This window comes from Balaenoptera acutorostrata, chromosome 12 (genome assembly GCF_949987535.1).
Source record: "Balaenoptera acutorostrata chromosome 12, mBalAcu1.1, whole genome shotgun sequence".
In the NCBI taxonomy this organism is placed as follows: Eukaryota; Metazoa; Chordata; class Mammalia; order Artiodactyla; family Balaenopteridae; genus Balaenoptera; species Balaenoptera acutorostrata.
In genome coordinates this window covers 42,966,716-42,981,563 of record NC_080075.1, presented here as the reverse complement: position 1 = coordinate 42,981,563, position 14,848 = coordinate 42,966,716, and positions in this window count along the sequence as shown.

The following is a 14,848-nucleotide window of genomic DNA, read 5'->3' as shown; positions in this document are numbered from 1 at the left end:
CTTTGTATTGTTCCAAGTTAAATCTCTAAATGTAAGATTTGTAAATGCCTAAGAATAGAATCCTTTTGCCTCCATAGACCAGGGGTCAGCAAACTATGGTCTGCAGGCCAAATCCTACTTGTTTTCTGTTTTGATAAACAAAGTTTTATTGGAACACAGCCTTGTCTATTCATTTGTATTCTCCATGGCTATGTACACAACACAATGACAGAGTTGAGTAGTTGTGACAGAGACTGCAGGGCCCACAAAGCCTAAAATATTTATTATCTGGACATTTGCAGAAGAAGTTCACTGCCCCCTCCCATAGATCATTAGGAGGTGGGCATTACCAAATGAACCAGCCTTCTACCCGTGGGGGATGAGATTGGTAATTCAATTGGGTGACTGTCTAAATGCCTTGCTGAGTAAACCTGAGTAACCTAAGGATGGATGGTGGTGGAACTGGCTGGAAGCTTTGGTGAGGAAGCTGATAGCACAGAAAAGATCAGTCCTGCTTTCCCAAGGTCAGCCCACTCAGGAGCAGGAAGGCCTCACACTCCACATGGGCCATGGGGTTGGAGGACCTTGACACCCTCAAAGTTGCCTTGTAGCTCTGTCATTCAAATGCCAACCAACAGACCTTCCACCTCACTCCCTGGCAACACACTGCTTTTTTCTAGTCCTCCAGGAAATGCCACCTAAAGGAAGGTGTGCACATGTCCCCTGCTTCAACACTACCAGCATTACCTCTGTTTTCAGTAATGGAATAATCATATGTATTTAGCAGTGACAGTCCATAAACCTAATTGTTCTAAAAAGAAAAAATTACTGATACTTGTTCTCTACCTGGTCAGGCTGATTCTTGGACAAAGGGAAGTGTATTTCAGCAAACAACATGCTCCACAGTGTTTAAGGTGTACATTACTAGCATTTGGCCTGCAGAAAAATAGTCCAAGTTGCTATATAGGAAAGGATTCATAAATGCTGTTACTTCTCTAGCAGATAAATATGATTCTAAACACTGACAAATGATTTAATTAACATGATACCTTTCTGTGGACACTCTGGGGTTGGCTCAGAAGCTGGGTAAAGCAAAGCTGTCTGCAGATATCATTCTGGTTATATTGCTTGTTACTGAGGAATATTTTATTTGTGCAAACCTGAGATGCTTTTCTCCTCCCCATAAAAAGGAGATGACCCCTTGAGAGTCTTGAAAGTCAAATCATCACCAGAATTAATATTTAATATAATTATAATAATATATAATAATATAATAATAAATAATTTACATGATATATATTGTAATATAATTAACACATTACTTTGTATTTAAATTTTAAAAACTAAAGGAAGCGGACAGATGGTCTGAAGACCACTTCCTGCAACCAGGTAAGACTCAACTTTCAAATAAAATCTAGCTTTCCTACCTCCAATGCCTCAAAAGATGAGGTGAAATCACATCTGACAGCCTCAAGTGAGTCTTGGGTGCTACATGCTCTCACACACCCAGCATCCCTCTGACAAGAAGGAATGCTGTGGTGAGTAGGAAGCTAACACTCTAAAGTGGAGAGGGTAAGAAAACAACCTGTAATATCAGCCAGAAGGGCTCCTCTGAGACCCACGTCTGCAGCAGTGGGCAGGGGAAAGAGCTCATCTTAGAAGCACTGATAAACTGTGATATGTGCAACTGCTCCTCTGCCGAGACAAGATCGAGGTCTGGAAGTTGCTGATGCTTCTGGAAAAGCTCCCGCAGGAGGAATCACTTCTCAGAGGTGTTGGATACCTGGCTGGGAAGGAAAGGTGGTGGCTGCACAGGTAAATGTGGCTGCTGTCCCCGAGTCTCTGGAGTGTCTAGATGCCCATATTGCCTGAGTATGTGCATGCCTGCATGCCACATTTGGGCCAGTGAATGAAGCGAGCCTAAGACAATGATGGAAATGACCTTTTACTAAGTCTAGCATCATTTACCTGGGCAGCTGAGGCTCCATCCTTTCCCAGGGCTGCGCTGGGACGCTGAGCACTTACTCTACTAGTGCTGCCAGACAAAAGGCTTTGGAACTCTTCGTTGGGACTAGTTGTCAGAGCCTTTTGCACATTCTTTGGAAAGCCCCAGTAGTAACAATTTTTATCTTTTGAGAGTGGATTTGACTTTTGGAATGAGTCCAAAAGTTGCTCAGAACCAAGCCTAGCAAACAAGGTGAGTGATCAAACTGGAGGATTTAAACCAAGGATGCAGGATTTAAAACGAGGTTCGACCATGAAACAATGAGTCTGCTATGCTTGGTTGGCTCAAATCCTGGTTTTAAAAGTGGTGGTAAAAGTCATGTTTTCCATGGCACCTTGAAAGATGGCAGCCTGTGCATAAGAGCCTAACACTGAAAGACATGCTCACTGAGATGTCACTTTGCCTGAGAAAACATTAGTTCCATGATTTTTAGTCCCACCAGGTATGTGAGAAGTCAAGGACACACTAGTGGAGTTTCACTTCACTTAGACAGCTGTAAATGTCCACATATCCACAAGGCAAGGGGGGTCTCCAAAAGCCAGGCCTTTTGTCAGAGTTGGGCAAACTATAGCCCAGGAGCCAAATCTAGACCACCAGCCCACTGCCTGTTTCGCAAATAAAGTTTTACTGGAGCCTAGCCATGCCTATTTGCTTATGTATTGTCTACACTGCTTTCACTCTATGATGGCAGCATTGAGTAGTTGTCACAGAGAACCTATGGCCAGCACATCCTAAGATATTTACTATCAGACCCTTTACAGGAAGTTTGCAGACCCCAATCCTTTGTGACTGAGTCTGTTTTACAAGCTAATTAAAGTAGGAAACGTATGGTGAACTATCTTTCCTCTCCACTTTTCCTCAATGACATTCGACCTTTTTATTTGTACGGAAGGGAGTAATAACATAGAATGTGGCATATACTTTTATTAGTCTCCTAGGGCTGCCATAACAAATTACCACAATCTAGGTGGCTATTAACAACAGAAATTTATTTTCACAGTTCTGGAGGCTAAAAATCTGAAATCAAGATGTTGGCTGGGCCAGGCTATGCTCTTTCTGAACACTCCAGGGGAGGATCCTCCCTGGCCTCTTTGGAGCTTCAGGTGGTCACCAGAAAACCTTGGTGTCCCTTGGCCGGAACACACATCACTCCACTCTCTGCCTCCATCTTCACATGGCATTCTCCCTGTGTGTCTGCGTCTCTGTGTCCAAATTTTCCTCTTCTTATAAGGACACTGGTCACATTGGACTTCAGGCCCCCTCTAATTCTGTATAACCTTATCTTAACTTGATTACATCTGCAAAGACCCTATTTCCAATAAAGGTAACATTCGTAAGTTCTAAGACATAAATTTTGGGAGGACACTATTCAACTCAGAACAATCCAGTACTTGGTATTCGACACATGTTATTTTTGTGCTCTTCAGGATATATTCTGACCATGATCTATTTCCAATCCAGGTGACCCCCTTCCCTCCACAGCAGCTCTGAGGAGCTTGTCATTCTGTCCTCTGTATGCCCTCTTCTACTTAGAAATATAAATATCCACCCTCTTCACAACTATCTAATGCTCCCTTTACTTCCTCCAGAATATCCACATCAGGGAAAGCCCATGAATGGCATTCTTCTTCTTTTTATTTCTCAAATCTTCACAAAACCAAGACTTCCCAAATCTGGGCTTAGGGTCTCAGGGGCCTTCTCTGATTTGTCTTGTGAGCAAGACCCAAAAACTCAGTCTATTCTTTTTTTTTTTTTTTTTTAAAGAATGGGGGATTCCTTTTGTTTGTTTGTTTGTTTGTTTTTTATTTATGGCTGTGTTGGGTCTTCGTTTCTGTGCGAGGGCTTTCTCTAGTTGCAGCAAGCGGGGGCCACTCTTCAACGCGGTGCGTGGGCCTCTCACTATCGCGGCCTCTCCTGTTGCAGAGCACGGGCTCCAGACGCGCAGGCTCAGTAATTGTGGCTCACGGGCCTAGTTGCTCCGCGGCATGTGGGATCTTCCCAGACCAGGGCTCGAACCCATGTCCCCTGCATTAGCAGGCAGATTCTCAACCACTGTGCCACCAGGAAAGCCCCAGTCTATTCTTGGTATGACCACAATCACTATCTAGCAAAGAGTAGCAATGCTGTCACAATTCTCTGCTGTTCTCTTTTCTCTGTGATTCTGTGGTTATATTTATTTATTTTGCTATTTCCAATAATACTTGCTTTTGTCTAGTGCTATCAAGGAGTCATAAATGTTAAAGGAAATCCCCACCTACCAACAGACAGTATCAATAATGTTAGATTGCCAGAAAAAAGATAGGACTCCCAGTTAAACTTGAATTTCAGATAAACAAAGAATAATTTTTTTTATATAAGTATGCCCCTTGCAATATTTGCGACATATTTGTACAAAAAATAAAAAAGTCAGTCCTTGTTTATCTGAAATTCAATATTATTTGGGAATTGGGTAAATTTGCTAAATCTAGTAACCCTAAATAATCCATTGGCTACTTATGAGTACAAAGAAATTCACTAACTGTACTACACAATATATTTACTTCCCTTACCCTGCTGTCAGTACCTCTGAGGAATCAGCTTTTAAGGCCAGTTGTTAGCAAATAACACTTTTCAATTTTTCTTTTTCTTCCTGCATCTAAGGAGAATTCTCTAAGAATTCTGGCAGCATAGTCTATTGGTACCAGTGGTATTAGCATCAAACTGCCATCACTCAATAGCCATATGGCTTTGAGCCAGTTACTTAACCTCTCCCTCTAAGCCTCAGTCTACTCATCTGTAAAAGAGAGATAATTAGAGTTGCTATGAAGATTCAAGTAAACAGTCCATGTAAAAAAAAAAACACAGTACTTGGCATATGAAAATCATCTAATGAAAATCGTCTAATGTAGTTCTATCACTCAGAGTCATTATTACCCATCAGACTTTAATTGCATGAGTTGGGCGGGGTGCATTTGACCTGGACCTCAAAGTCACAAGGGCATCTAATATAGACTTTTAGCATACTCTCCAGATGAAATTACACCTGGCCTCACCAAGATACCCTGACAGGCTTGAAAGAATGTGCTCACTACGTAGCTTTAAACTAGTGTCATACAGTTATGAGTAAATATTATTTTATAAATATTATTTTATAAGTTCTGTGATTATTGTGTAAATAGCACATTTCCATCGCATCATAGTTCTGGAACCCTATTTTGGACATTTCTTACTTTTAAAAATACTGAGACCCTAAGAAACTACAGATGAGCAGGGGCCTGCACTACTCTCTGATGATGAATCTATGAATCCACTGCTGAGGGTGATGAGCGGTGGCCCACTCCAGCCCAGAGCATCTAGCCCGTGGGCACACAGGTATGCCTTATGTGGGTCCCAGGTAAGGCCTCAGGAAGACTGGAGGAGCCAGAGCCCTGGGCCGGTGCTCCATCCATAAACAGCTCGTCCACCTTTTCCAAAGTGCCCTACAAACATTATCGTTTAATATCTGCGCCATCATGTGGAAAATGCTGCGGAGCACTGTTCTAGCCTCTAGGCAAAGCTCACAGCTTTGCCACCTTGACCACCAAAATCCACCCTTGAGGAGAAAGGGGAGTTCTGAAATGGATCAGTGACAAATTGAGTCCTTAGAGACATACAATTTTGGTCCCCATATTAAGGGCAGAGGCTTTAATGGATGGGAGGAGTAGAGGGAAAGCAAATAAAACAAGAAGGGGGCAAATTATTCTTGGAGTGTTTCTCTTTTGCCTTCCTCACTGTGTTCCCTGTTATAGGTTCCAACTAGCTCTGTGTCTGGTCAGAACATCTCACCCTCCTGATCCCAGATTGAAGGTTGGGGAAAAGGAAGCAAAGAATGAAGGCTTGGGCCATCTCTGCTCTGTCCTTTGAGGAGGAGACTTGTTTTTCTGACATACCCATTTCTTTCCATTACAGTGAGAGGTAAGATCCAGACAACCCAGGTCAGGAGATGTGTGGGCAATGCAGGTGGTAGGTATTCACCATCTCTGAGACTCTAATCTGAACAACAGGCAATAAAGTGGCGTGTCAACAGAATGTCGCCAGGTGCAGTGAGAAAAGTATGGCTTAGGGCTTGAACAACTCTTGGGCTGAAACCCAACACAAAATCTGATTCTGTAACTTTGGGCAGTCTTTTAAATTCTCTGAGCCTCATTTTTCTCACATGTGTAATGGGGATAATAACACCTTTCTCACTGGGATGTTGTAGGGATTTAAGGAGTTAAAGTAAAAAACAAAAAGCATAGCACCATTCTGCCTGATGCACAGAGGAACTTAATACATGTTAGTTTCCTGCCATGTTCCCCTCTCTTTCCTCATTTTTCTCAGAGAATTCTAAGGAAATATGTTTCCACAGACCTGCTGCTCATAGAGGCAGCCTTGCCCCCTTGGCTCTACCTTCCAATTAGGTTTTACAGTAGCTGCCTCAGCTGCCCTACCGCCCCCCAACCACCACCACCTCCAGTCTCACTCCGCGTTTCTAACCACCATACAATGGAGATTCCCAGGTACATCAGCCATTCGGTATTTAAAATCTGCTTTACCAATTCCAGTTTTTAAAGAGAAACCTTTCCCATCTTTTTAAATATTTTAAGCATATTAGAACAAAATATCTCCCTTCTAAATGGTGCTCTTCATTCTTTTCTGATACTTCCTATTCTGGGCTTGAGTCATCCTGTAGTTAGTCCCTACTCAGAGCCAAGCTAATCTCCCAAGACCACAGACCTAACCAGGCCTCTTCCATCCTCAAGCACTCTCCGCAGCTCCCTAAGCACCTTGGCCTGCCCAAGCAAATATTTCATCTGTGGTCACTCCTGCCCCAGCATTCCAACTTCAGCTAATGGAAATGCTTGCTGCACGTGACCCTCACTTTCTTCTGCCGTTCCCTTCTGCTGTTCCTCATTTTGACACGCATAACAACCCCCTCCAAAAAAATGCCTTCCCAATCATCCATGTTGACATCGTTCCCTTTAACTTCCACATCAATTAACATGCTCTGCATTGAATGATAGATATTTAAATAATAATAATAACAATTTCAACCTCTTCTATAGGCCTCACACATCCACAGGTGTATGATATAAATCCTCTAATATTTACATCTGTGTGATCCTATCAACTAGATTATGATCCCTTCAAAGGCAGAGTTTCTATTTCCTATTTCTCTATATACTCCCCAGGGCATCTCACCCATTGCTTTGAACACAGAACCATGTACAATAAAAAAATTGGTGAATAAATGAATGAATGAATGAATGGGTCTCAGGAGGGAAGTGCCATAGTCAGGTGCTGCTGAGAAGCAAGGTTGATGACCTCAAAGTTCCTCTCACCCTCTTTAAATGGTACTAGTCTGATATAATTCTTTATGCTATGTACTTGTTCCACACATATTTAATGTTCACACACTATGTACAGACTAAGTGCTTGGATGTTGTGATTGATGAAGGGCCCCAGAAATGACCCTGATGTCTCTGCCCTTGAGAAGTCTTCATCTAGTAAAGGGACTTGAGGTGTGGTCATAAATGTATATTGACAGGGCAACCTCAGATGAACAACATGAGGCAAGAGATATAAACAAATGCTCCAGGAGTTTGAAAGAAATGCAAACCTTTTAGTTTTGAGAGCTTCATCCAGATCAACAAGAGCCCGAGTTTACAGGAGCTAATGGGATCTGAGGATAAGTGAGTCCAGGGCAGTGGACCCCACCAAAGTTATGGGTATGGGAACAAAGCACCCCATTGCGCTATACCTTGCCATGAGGTGACACATTCAGAGACAACCAGGTCCCCTGGACTACAGGGGAAAGAGGGCCTATAGTACAACTCAGTAGCTATGGGTCTTGGAACCCTCTCTGTAAAATGAAAATAAAATTAGCTCCTCCATAGGGGTCATATGAAATTGAAATGAAACACTTATCAAAGGTCTTCTGCTACCTTAGGGACATCACGTACATCCAATAAATACACCTAGTATATTTATTATTACATGATTTCTTCAACTCTTAGCTGCCATGGGTTGGAGGTATATCTTTGATTTAAAAACAGTGTTTTAGGGAAAAAAAGCTCTACATGTAGACTCTAAGAGGGATGCTGACCACAGCTATCTTAAAATGCTAAAAAGCTATTTCCTAGAATTGAGGAAACATGGTAGTAGACAGCCTGTTTCAAGAGTCTGTTGATTTTGCTTAATTTCTTCAGAATTTAAAGTTACACCAAGTCCTTAAAAGTAAGAGACCTCAGGATATTTGTGTCTATCAAAGTAGAATCCTATAGCTCAGACCCCAGAGGACGGACTGGGACCTACACAGAAACACACACACACACACACACACACACACACACACACACACACACTCCAGATATGGAAACCCAGGCACAAACCACCCTTCACATAAACTTGCTCATTGTCTGAGCAGAATCATGTTCTTAAAAATAAAACTGTGAGTAGGAGTGCTTGCGTTCTGGAATAGAGTCTCCCTTTCTTCCCTTCAACCCATGTTCCTTGGCTACATGCTATTATGTGATATTCAGGACTGTCAAACCTTCTGGAGCCATGAGCATTTTGCAGACAACCAATCTCAATATGTATTATCAAAATTAGATCTTTTCTCTGCAGATGACAATTATGTGTGATATGGTTACACGCCTATGAGTCTGTGACACCGTATTGTTGGACTTGGGATACTGACTTTTAACAATGTGTTACCTTATTATATTTGGTGTCACATTATGCCTGGATTGCAGCATTTGTCCCGTGACCCCACTCAGGCTGCAATTAGTTTCTCAGTAAGTGTTAAACAGCTTTGGGGGGAAGAGTGGGTGAAAGGTAACTTGGAAATGATTTTCTTTTGCGACTGTCATTTAACTATCCTGTTCCTCAACAAAAGAATTTCAACTATGCCAGAAAAATACAAGTTGTATGTTCATCAGTAAGACTGCCTCTAAACAGAATGGCAATTCTGGTTAGGAGTTCAAACATTCTGAAGGTCTTGGATACCACCCCACAGTCACAAAAGAGCTGATTGCAGGGTAGGGAGAGAGAGAAGGAATAGGACATAAGAAATCCTTGTATTCATTTCTATAAACACAAGCTCAATGCAGTTTAAACTCATAAACATGCTAAAAGGAGCTAGAGGTAGCCTGTTACTTTGTCATATATTTTTATAGGCCTTTCTGAATGGTTTCAGATTTGACGTAGTAACTGCCTGTTACTAGAAATAAACTGTAAGTCAATTCCATGCTGCCATAATTCACCGCCCAGGGTTGTTCAAAGAGATTTAGTGATGCCCATGATGGACAGCAAGTCCCTTGACGTTTTCGTTGTCACTTGGTGTTTTGTAGTGCCTCCAGCTTGCTGACCTCCAGAGACCTAGAAGGAGAGGGCCTTCCCCAGGTGTCACTGGTCCCACCAAGTCGGTAAAAGACCTGTCCTCACAAGAAAGCAAAAGAGACGTTCCCTCCAAGTCTCTTTGGATCTGTCTGCTTCCCTCTTTATTTCTAGAGGTTGACAATCACTGTTCCCATAAAAGTGACCTGCTTCTGAAAGAATAAATTAAACCAAGGTCATAATACCACCCAGCAGGAATTAGGTGCCTGGAAAGTAGCAATACCTCATCTCCTTGGCTGGCATTTTCTTTTGGCTCAAGACTTTGGCTGCATCTCCACCATGTCACGCACCCAGATGGAAAGTGAAAAATCCATTCAGCCATCTGGCTGTTTCGGTCTACACAATGCCATGCATCTGGGGCCATCTGGGAGAGGGACTGAAGTTTTTCACTTTCGGCCTGGTTGTTTGGTGTGGTGTAGATGCAGCCTTTTACTATAGGCTAAAGTACCAGATAACCCCCTGCCCCATTTGAAAGGCTGAAGAAAGAGTCCAGGATAACAAGGCTGATAGCAGTATTCCGGAAAACAAATCAAAACTTTGTGAATAGCAGTATAATACAAACTGCAGGAAATAATAAAGGATAAGACTATTGTTTATTAGACAAAGCAAACACAGAACTGAATCAAGTGATTATTTGTCAACTTAGTTTGTCCCAGACAGCTAGTACAATATTCTCAAGGGCATATTATTACAGCTCTTTCCTATGGTTGGACATTAGTCTAAGAGACATCTTAAATGGACTACTGTACTTGGAATTGTGGTTGAACTAAAAAATATATGATTTCTACACCCTAATTAGTATCTCCAACAAGAGACTCTGTTTCTCAGAGTTCATTCTAAAACAAAAAATAGAGGAATTTATGAAATGCTTCTCAAGAATCATGTTCATCTTAACAGAATTGCTATACAGCTTTCAGAAACTCGGTATATTAGCAATACTAGGAGCTTAATAGTATGAGGTGGAAGGCTGAGAGTAAGGGGTGTATACGTTGTGAGAAAGCGTAAATAGTAATTGTGCAAATGAGGGTTTCCCTGGTATTGTAATTAAACATCTTGGAATTCAGGGGTACTTTCTGTGCCCCAACTCATTTCTGAAGCTTATCTCTGGCAAGTTCTGGCAGCTTTCCCTTAGCTTCAGTCTCTGCAGACAGCAATGCTCAACTCAGTTTCTAGAGTTTTCTTCCCATATTCTGTTGGGCAAAATAATAAAATGGTTAAATAATAGGAATAGATAAGAAAAAAATCATGATTAAAACTTCCAGCCTAGGGAGGCAAGGTGGGGACTAGGTCAGCAGGCTATCACGACATGCACCCAAGGACTTGAGCCCAACCTTGGCCCTGAAGTCGAATTTAGATTTGCCAGAAAAAGGATGGAAGTCATCTAGGGCCCAGAGGAGAAAAGAAAAGTAAATTTATGAAAGGTAGGCTTACAGGAGCTGCTTCTATCCCAGCATTACAAACAGGAATCCCCCTGCACACATTTAAATGGCATGTTCACATTTTATGAATCACACCCTTAGTTTTAATTGCTTCTTGGACTATAGGCCAATTAAGGATGGGTCAGAAGGGCAGGGATCATTCCCACAGCCTCTGAGGTTCTGAGAGGTGGAGTTTGCCTAGCCTGAGGCATTCATTCCCACTTGTATTTAAAAAAAAAAAAAGACAGAATACACCATTAAACACCTCTGGTAGGAATGCTTACTTTACATGGGCAGAAAGCAAAAACTGTAGACCAAAAGTTCCCCTTTGGCCCCATCTCTTGCTTTCAAATAAAATCAATTACAACATTTCTCCTTGTCTGAGCCATGGAAAACTAAATACCTATATATACAGACCCAGTACTGTATCTTGAGAAACTGCCAATAGGTTTGCAAGTCCTCTGAGATCTCCCCTCTTTTTATCTATAATTGATCCCTTGCACCTTTATGCAATACTGAGGTTAAAGATTAAGTGTTTTTAAAAAATATTACATGTAATACCAGCTGCATAAGATACACATCTTAATGGACTCCTAGTTCCCACAAAGCAATTCCAATATTGTAAATTACTGAAGTAAGTAGAAAGACCCAATGGGAAGAAAAATACAGTCTGTTATTAAGCTATACATTATCCTTACATACCTTGACTTATATGTAGAGCTTTCCCCTGCTTTGTTATCACATAAGAAAGTTAAAATTTGTAAATTTATACAAATAACATATTTTACCAACCTTTTCCAAAGCTTTTAAAAATCAGCTTTAGATCTGATCACCAGGGTAAGTGAGACAGTCATCTGTACCCCATTTTCAGTGCTGAACATATCTAAATATTCATTCTGAGGAGCCCATGGGGGGCGGTGAGAGAGTCAAACTAAACAGCACATGCACCCAGCAATAGCAAATAGCCTTTCTCACTTACAGGTCACTGGTTCAAATCTCACTCCAGTCAGCAGGACCCCAAAGCCATGAATGATCATTTAGTTGTTCAGAGATCTGGTGAATTGAGTTGCTATGGGACGTCTGGCTGCCAACTCAGCTGGACATCTCATCAAAATGAACAGATTGTTCATAACTCACCCCTGTTCCTCCCTGCTTCCTTCCCTTTTCCCGTATTGTCCCAGCTATGGAGCCCTTACCAAGAAACCCCAAGTGACTGGGCCTAGAGGCAGAAACCTTGCCCTCCCATTTCAAGAAATGTAAGTTGCCATACTACACACACACACACACACACACACACACACACACACACGTACCCACTGCCCACCGTCTGCATTCTATATCTATAATCCACCAAACACACAGTCATGAGGAAGTCCAGTCACCATCCACGGTCTCAGGAGGCAAGTCGCTTTCTCTGCTTATGCTATTAATCCAGTAGCTTTGCTGATCCCAGATTTGCTTATAATTTTTTTTCTTAGTGTAATATATACATCCACCCCACTGTGCAGATAACCAACTAATTGAACAATATGAAAAAAAATTTCCCAATTTACGATAAACAGTACAATAAAGCTTTTGCATTTTGCTAATGAAGAAGGAAGCATCGAGATAAAAGTAAAATGATTTATTAGATTTTGTTCCTGTGCCATTGAAATAAAATAGTAAACCAGCTTGGCAGTTACTACAGGGACCCAGCATGTGCTCATTAACTCTTTGCCAGGTACAAAGGTGTCCTAACAGCTCTGTTTTAATTTCATGATCCAGCCCATAATCCAGTGCTAAACAATAATTAGTATTGACTTGTTAAACAGTAGTTGAAGGTTTCCTTTAAGCGCCTCAAATATACTTTACATTCCATAGACAGAGAATCAAAGGAAGGAGGATGCATAGTTAGGAGAAGAGAGAGGGAAGCCTGAAGGCATTTGTAGCGTTTTTAACTGTGAAGAAAGAACTGTTTTCCTGCCTGGGAACTCTGCAGATATTTATGGTATTTATGCATTGTTTCCAGACCCACGCCAGCACTTTATCCCACCCCATGCCTGCTCTTCGGCGCCATTGTGCTTTCCTTCTCTAATAGCTTGCCCCCACCCAATATTCCCTTTTACCTTGTCAGACCGACCAAATGTTGGACAATTTTCTCCGCTCTTCTAATGTAGTTTAAACTCTTTCCCGCTAATGGCTCTTTCATCCCACGCATCAAAGTTCATTTAAAATCAGCAATGAATGAAGACCTCTGGCACTATGAATTTTCCATGGTTTCATTTATTGTCCAATTGTGTATTTGGATAAGCAAGAGGGGACAGTGACCACATTTGCTGAGGAAGTGCTGAACGCACCCAACTACCTGGACAGAGGAAACAATGAGCTACAAACTGCCATGTGCCTGCTAGAGAGCGGCAGGTGCACACGTGCACACACACATGCACACCCCAGTGCTGGCCTGCAGACTCACCTGGAACACTGCCCCCTCATGCACCCGGCTCTTCAATCTCTTCCTGGTACACCATGAAAGAAAGAAAAGCATTAGATGTGCAAGGTGTCATGAATTTATCGCCCCAGGTTATTTCCACTAGCCTCATTCCCTCTGCCCCTGAGTGGAATCAGGGGTTCAGGATCCAGATACTGTTCCGTTGCTTGGACAGCTGGACCTCTGTGACAGAGGGATGTAGGAATCCTTCTCATACAGACTGCATGTGCCAGATTTATAATTCAAGTCAAACCAAGTAGAAGCCCACAGAAATATCCATCCATCCATCCAGTGTTTTTGAGCACCTTCTAATATGTTTTAGAGAAGAATAAAGATATGGTCCCTGCTTTCAAGTGACCTTACAACCTGATCATGGAGACTAAACCATGAACCAGGAAATCGAACAGGAGTTCAAAGGTGTAACTAACAAAGAGCAAAGGGTGGAAGCACAAGCACAGGTGTTTAGAAAGAAGACTTTAAAGAGGCTGGGGATGGTTAAATTGTGCTTCTGGAAGACGTGAGCTTGTGCTAGGCCTTGAGGAATGGGTATTACTTTAAAAAGAAGAGGGGAGGAGGGGGAACACTCTAGATACAGGAAGCAGCAAAAAGACTCAGAAGCCAGAATCAGCAATCTGTCTTTCTAGAATGCAACAAATAGAGAGCACACTAGTAGAACTCTAAATTTTATAGAACATGTCCATGTTCCTTATCTTATTTGCTTCTCCCACTGACCCTGTGGTGTAATCATAACAGGAAGATTTGCCATAAAACAGCACTAGATGATGGGAAACCTGTACAAGGTCATTGCAATAATTTTTAAGAAATTGATGAGGGCTACTCTGGGGACTTAAGGACATTGGATGGATGAGAGAGAGGTTTAAGATGAAGAATGAACAGGTTGTACTGACTGGAATGGTTGTAGGAGGTGAGAAAGGAGGAGAATGTAGGACTATTAGCAAATTTCCCCAATGGGTGACAAGGAGAGTGGCATTACTCATTAACAGTCTATAAGGAAGAAAGAGCAGCTTGGAAGAGTACAAAAATGATGATTTTATTTCGTATTTAGTGAATTTCGGGGGACTGTGGAAAACCCAAATGGAAATGGCCAACAGAAAGTAACAGGGAGACATCTGGTACTCAAGGTCAGAGGCAGACTGGAAACATAGATTTAGGAGTCATTAGCATAAATGTGGGGTCGTAGGGATCTCCCATGAGAGGGGAGACAGCCAAGTGTGAAACCTGGGGCATTCCATTTAAGGGGCAGAAGAGGGAAGAGTGCTCTTTTAATTAAGACCCATTATGTACGGAAGGCCCTTGTCAAAATGTAAGAATAATGTGTGGAGGTTTATGGATCACATATTGAAAATGAAATTGAAGAAGATGGGATCTTAGATCTTCTTCACACCTGCCCCTTCATTTTTCCAAGGAGGAAACTTGATAGTGGGAGATAGTGGCTGCACCATAACTTATTAATTCCATTAGCGTCTAAGAATCTTCAGGTTCTTGTGGAGTTATTTTATTAACCAGCTAGAAAGCATAGAGCATAGCCTGAGGGGCAGGAACATTCAAGTTGCACTTTTGTTG